Source organism: Arvicola amphibius, chromosome 6, assembly GCF_903992535.2.
Source record: "Arvicola amphibius chromosome 6, mArvAmp1.2, whole genome shotgun sequence".
NCBI classification, from domain to species: Eukaryota; Metazoa; Chordata; class Mammalia; order Rodentia; family Cricetidae; genus Arvicola; species Arvicola amphibius.
Window position 1 is genome coordinate 78,442,483 of NC_052052.2, and position 6,739 is coordinate 78,449,221.

The 6,739-nt window shown below is 35.6% G+C and overlaps 1 pseudogene; it reads left to right on the top strand.

Annotated features, from left to right (window-relative positions):
* Positions 1-670: 670 nt before the first annotated feature.
* LOC119817784 lies at positions 671-1,052 on the top strand (annotated as a pseudogene).
* The last annotated feature ends 5,687 nt before the right edge of the window (positions 1,053-6,739 follow it).

Sequence of the window (6,739 nt, forward strand, 5' to 3'; positions counted from 1 at the left end):
TGAGAAAGAAATCTTGACATCGTTGTTAACCTGCAATCCTAGATGTGTAAAAACAAACATATCCATACTTCATACAAATAACTGCTCATGATGTCATTGACAAAGATAGTGCCTGGTATCTTTGACATAAAGATTACAGATTCACTGCTTATAGAGTGTCTTTTATCCAAGATGCAAGAATAACTTGAAAAATCAGTAGCCCTGCTTTACACAGATAATAAATGGGCTGAAAAAGAAAACAGAGAAATATTACTGTTCATAATAGCCACAAATAACATAAAGTATCTCAGAGTAACTCTAACCAATCAAGTGGAAGTCCTGTATGACAAGAAATTTAAATCTTTGAACAAAGAAATTGAAAAATGGAAAGATATCTCATACTTTTTGGTAGGTAGAATTAACATAGTAAAAATGGCAATCTTATCAAAAACAATCTATAGATTCAATGCAACGCCCATCAGTATCCCAGAAAAATTCTTCACAAACTTTGAAAGACTAGTACTCAGCTCCATATAGAAAGCAAAAACCCAACATAACCAAACAATTCCATACAATAAAGGAACTTCTGGAGGCAACACAATCCCTGGCTTCAACCTATACTATAGAATTACAGTACTGAAAACAGCCTAGTATTGACATAAAAAACAGACAAGAGGCTTTCCAGCTTGGGCCCGGCAGAATGGCTCCCGCAAAGAAGGGTGGCGAGAAGAAGAAGGGCCGTTCTGCCATCAACGAGGTGGTGACCCTAGAATACACCATCAACATTCACAAGCGCATCCATGGCGTGGGCTTCAAGAAGCGTGCTCCTAGGGCACTCAAAGAAATCCGGAAATTTGCCATGAAGGAGATGGGGACTCCAGATGTGCGGATTGATACCAGGCTCAATAAAGCCGTCTGGGCCAAAGGAATAAGGAATGTTCCATACCGTATCCGGGTACGTTTGTCCAGAAAAACGTAATGAGGATGAGGACTCACCAAACAAACTCTACACATTGGTAACTTACGTGCCTGTTATCAAAAATCTACAGACAGTCAATGTGGATGAGAACTAACCTACTGAATCTCAAATAAAGTTGGAGAACTGCAAAAAAAAAAAAAAAAAAAAGACAAGAGGACCAATGAAACTGAATAAAAGACCTGGATACCCATTCATACACCTATGAACACCTGATTTTTTTACGAACAAGCAGAAAATATAAAATGGAAAAAAGAAAGCATATTCAACAAATGGTGCTGGCGTAACTGGATATCAACAGGTAGAAGAATGAAAATAGATCCCTATCTATCACCATACTTATATATCTTTGTTTAGTGGTGGTACTATCTGAATTTTCTCCCCTTCCACATCATCATGTCTATTGATGCTGGTATTGTTTGGGTCTTGTCAATTCAGCTATTTCTAGGACGGCTGTAGGTAGACTTTTCTGTGTCATCGGTAAGTTCCAAATAACCACTAAAAAACCTAGTATTAATCATAAATGCTTTGCTGATAGATGAGACTTGTTATTAACTAACTCTTACAAGTTAAATAAACCAATATTTCTTATCCAAATTCTACCATGTAACTCATGGCATGCTACCTTATTTTCTCCAAATCCTGATTCCCCTATGGCTGGCTAGTAACACCTCAGGATTTTTCCTTCTTCTGCCCTGAAAATCCTGCCTAGCTATTCGCCAATCAGCTTTTTATTCACAGTGAGAACAACACATTTTTACAGTGTACAGATGGTTATTCCACAGTCTATATCCCTTTTTGTTCCTTTACATTGTCTAAATTAGGTCAGTGTGAGTGACTGGGTTAATAGAGAAACTAACTGGCCAATAGATGGACAGGTTGAGGTTAGGTGGGCTTGAAGAAAAAAGAGAATATGAGAAAGTCTCAGAGAAATCTCAGGAGACTCAGAGAAAAGGAGATAAACTTACCACACTAAAAAGGTACAAAGCCATGAAGCAGGGCCCAGAAAATATGGGTTAATTTAAATTGTAAGAGTTAGCTAGTAACAAGACAGGTAGCCAGCTGTTTCTGTCATTTCCTCGTTTTGTAAGTTGTTTGCTCTGTACTTTCTGTTTACTCAGGAAATATTATATGCCTCTCAAGTCTTTGAGGTGGTTTAAGACTAGATGCTTAGTTTCAATTCTCCCTAATCAGTGCTAAAATTAAATCAGATACAAAACTCTGAAATCTTCAAGAGATAACAGCTGATGGAGTATTTTTTCTATTTTGCCAAATACAACTGGATTGAGTATTGTAACTGTAATTCTTATTTGACAAATGTTTTGCTGCATATAACATTACTATATTAAAGTTAAAATTTTACTTTTTATTAGACACAAGGGGGAAATATGAAACAGTCCTTTATGTTGGGTAAATATGTATCATTGTTATTGGGTGGGACATGAAGAAAAAAAAGAGTATGAGAAAGAAGAGGAGGAGTCCCAGAGAATCTCAAGAAGATGTGGGGAGAGGGAGATAAACTTTCCATATTGATAAAAGGTACCAACCAAATGGCAGAGCATAGCTAAGAAATATGGTCTAATTTAAAATGTGTTAGCTAGTAGCAAGCCTTAGCTATTGGCTGCATCATTTATAATTAATATTAAGCTTCATTGTGGTTATTTGGGAGCAGCGACAAAGACATAGAGTAACTTTGCCTACAAGAGCTGTTTCATAGCAGGTTTCCTGGTATTCTGGCTCTTAAAATATCTCTGAATCTTCTTTTTCAACGTTCCCCGAGACATAGATGCAGGAAATGTGATGCATTTATATTCAGTGGGGCTGGACTCTCCATGATATGCTGATCTTCATGTTTTGTCGAGTTTTTAATTTTCTTTGATGGTCTCCATTTGCTATAATGAGAAGGTAGCTACACTTGCCTGTGGATACCAGAGTATGTTTTTAAAAAGTAGAAAGTTTGCTTCTATGCTGATTCCTTCTCTCTCTGACTGGAGTTGGTGAGCTCCCATCAGCTCAGGTGAAATGTATCAGTGTGTGTCCCCATCATAAACATAGAAATTTTAAGAGGAGATGCTGCATATTATTGTTTCTGTTTGGCTCCTTACTTTGCCTTTATCTTTTCATCTGACATATTCTTATATTTTACAGTTACCAATATTATTAACTTATGGCCATGTAGAAATGTCCATCAGACAGTCTAATGGCAAATATATTACACATAAAATTATATTAATGGTATATTACATGCAATCAATTTGTATATAGAACTGCTAAATACTGAAGTTTTTGCTATGCTTTCTTAAGCTGAATGTTGTCAGATTTATTTCTTCTACAAGCCATTCTAGGTCCAAATTGACCTGATGCCTAATGTGATCTTGTCCCAATGTGGGCCCTTCTTTCACTACATTTGTTCTCATTTCTGCATGGAACTAAGAATCTAAATTTCACATAATTTAATGAGAATGTCTTGGAATTTAATGGAGGAAATCTAAACCAAATCTGGGAATTAAACCTGGTAAAGTGCAAATCCAGGCGGTTTTGTAGGTAAGATCTTTGAATGTGAACATAAAGGCAGTAACTATAACATTTTAAAGCTCAGACAACCTGAGTTTGTGACAATGTTGTAAACAAAGATGAGCTCAAGTATGAGTAGCCTTTAGCCATGCCTGTTATATTTAAGCTTTTGAGGTGGTTATTTGTATCTGACCTAATCAGAATTTAATCTAAAACATCAATACCAAAGCCTCAGGATAGTAATTGTTGTGGCACTAATTACCTTGAGGCTGTGCTCGTTGTCTAGGTTTGTCTTGGGCATTAAGGAAATCCTAAGAACTGTATGTTCTTGTGTCACCTAGTTTTCTCTCTGACTCGAAACAAAATGAAAAACAATAAAAAAGTGAATTTTGGAGCAGATGAAACCCTGGACACCATCAAAATCTTAATAAGTAGTATTGTGTACTTTAGTAAAGATACTGAGCACTGCCTTTCTCTGTTCCTGTTACATGGTGTTGACTATCATTGTTAACTGACTGCAAAACAGAAAGAATTTCAAAAGCAAAGAATTCTGCCTAGTCTTCATTGTAATAAAATGCCATGTGCCTAATAAGGCTTCAGTTATACAACAAATGTTAACAATACCTCTATTGTTAGGATTATTACAAGTTTTGCTATTTTTATTCTATAAAACATACAGTTAAACCAAGGCAGTTAACAGTCATTCTCCCGGGCCATTTCTCTGTTGAAACAGGTCTTTTTCTAAACAAGTAACTCTAATTTTAGATTATTAGTAAATATTTTCCTTATTTTTACCTAATAATCCTACTGTGTATAGAGTATAGCCTTTTATTATTGGTATTTGTTATTATTGGAGCTTGATCTAATCTGAGTTAAGCGATATTCAAATGGACGTACACAGGAAGTCACATTAAACAATCACCAACGTTTATCATACTTGTGCTCTAGTGATATTGTCATATGAAGACCAAAGGCTCAAAATATCACTAAATCACATGGAAGACGTATAGTAGTTTCCTTGAGCCTGTAGAAGTGTTTGTAGAACAGGAGATACACTCAGAAATATATTTTTAACAAGCTACACACTACAGATTCTCCTGTTTTATACATCTCATAGTGTATGTTATAATATCCTTATAATTTAGTTAAAAAGTACATACTCATCGGGCCTTTGTTTTTTGTAGTGTTGGAGAGTAAACACCAAGATTTTCATGCTATGCAGCATGCTAACTCTGAACTATATTCTCAGTCTCTATTTTAGTTTTTTTTTTTTTTAAATGTAATAATTTTGAAGTTAGGTAAGGACATATATTTCTGGTTCTTATGTAATTGGAGAAACTGAGACTTAGGAGATAAGCCAGCTCTCCCATGGTAAGAGCTAGATCTGTGCTTAACACATCATAGATTCAGCACCTTTTTCCTTCTTTGTCCTTATTCTGATCACTGCTGTATATGCCAAGGCATCATTGATGTGTAATGAGAAGTGACACTGACTATCCATTTGTGGATGAAACATAGCAAAAATATAATCTCTGAGACTTCTCATTACCCTTTGGAAAGTCTCAGAGTAACGTGTTTGGAGAAAATATGAGGCATTTGAAGGTCATTAACTTTGTACCTATGAATCATAATGTATTTCTCTGTGAAATGTCAAAAACTTCCTGACTGCCTTATTTATCCCTATCCATGAAAATCTGCCCATGGGTCTGCTGGGTATTTTAGCAGCCTTTTTTTCCCAAGAGTGTGAAACATCTCAACCAAAAAAATCAAGCGAACTGGTGATGATGCTGTTAAACCTCTTATCACGTTTCCATTCTCTGCTTGCTGAACCACAGTTACCAAGATACAAGGCGGCGTAGCAGGCTATGATGGGTTGATAACGATAACCATTTATGTCCCACAAATGTCTGCAGGCAGTTCTCATGGGTTCAAGTGACAGTAAAAATTGAAGAGCATTAATGGGTTTGAATTTTTTACAGATGATGGAATAAATATTGCAAATTTCCCCTCGTACTCTAAGAAACCTGAAAACTGAGCATTTTGTTCAAATCCTGGGCAAAGAACCAGAACAAATCATTATTCTGAAGAAAATAACTCAATGAGTTATGATCTATGAGCACTCAGAATTTATTTTTGGAGGAAATTTCAAACCTACCATATGAGATATGTACAATGAACTGAGTGATCAACAGAGATACTAATACTTTTTTAAAAGAAAAAAAAAAGACCTCACAAGCCAGAGGACCAGGCAATGTTACTTTATTTACTTTTAATTTGTATTATTGATTATGTGTGTGTGTGTGTCTGTGTGTGTATGTGTTTGTGCTTGTAGACATGAGTATCAGGGTGCATGTGTAGGCTTCAGAGGACAATTACTGTGAGTTCCATGGATTGAACTCGGATTCTCAGGAATGCACATACACAGAAATACTCAATTCCTCAGATCAGCTATGACACATACGAACAGTATCAATGACCAGAAATAGCGTTAAGAGTACAGTAGTAGAGGGAGACAATTGTAGTAACCAACAGCTCTTTGGTCTTAATACACAATCAAAATGAGATGAATTATGCTTGGTACTAGAAACTTAAATAACTACTCCATGCTACTGAAGTCATAGTTGTTTAAGGATAGTCTACCGACTCTAAATTGTTAAATAAGCACAATCTCTAACAAGAATCTATAAATATAATACTCACAGATAAGTGTAGTCTTCACCTCTTACCAATAAAACTTCTATTTTTACAACATAGACCACTATAGTAAACCACAACCAAGTAAAAGTCCAGAGTTGTGAAGTCCAGTCTAAAAAGTATTCCTACAACAAAGACTCAGAAAACATTGCAGAAGAAAGGACAGAAAGAGTACAAGAACCACAGAACAGTGAGTTTTTTTGTAAAATTGTGTCTGCTAGTAATATCAGAAGTAACACACATAAAATCTTAGCAACATAACTGCCAAAGTGTATAGAAAAAGCCTAGTAGACTGAAAGCCTACACAAAGGACTATAAGCAACTAAGGAAATATGGGGATTGGAAATGGGACATAACCTAGGGAACAAATGGCCATCACTGAAAATATATATACAAGTAACTTTATATACACAGTTATATTTCAGACCACATATGATTGATGAGTATATACATATATACATAGAGTAACAGCTAGTGGAGAAAAAAAGGACAATGAAATTGAAGACTAGCAAAAGGAGATATATAGGTGAGCTTGTAGGAAAGAATGTGGGGGGATAAATAAAGTAATCATGTTAT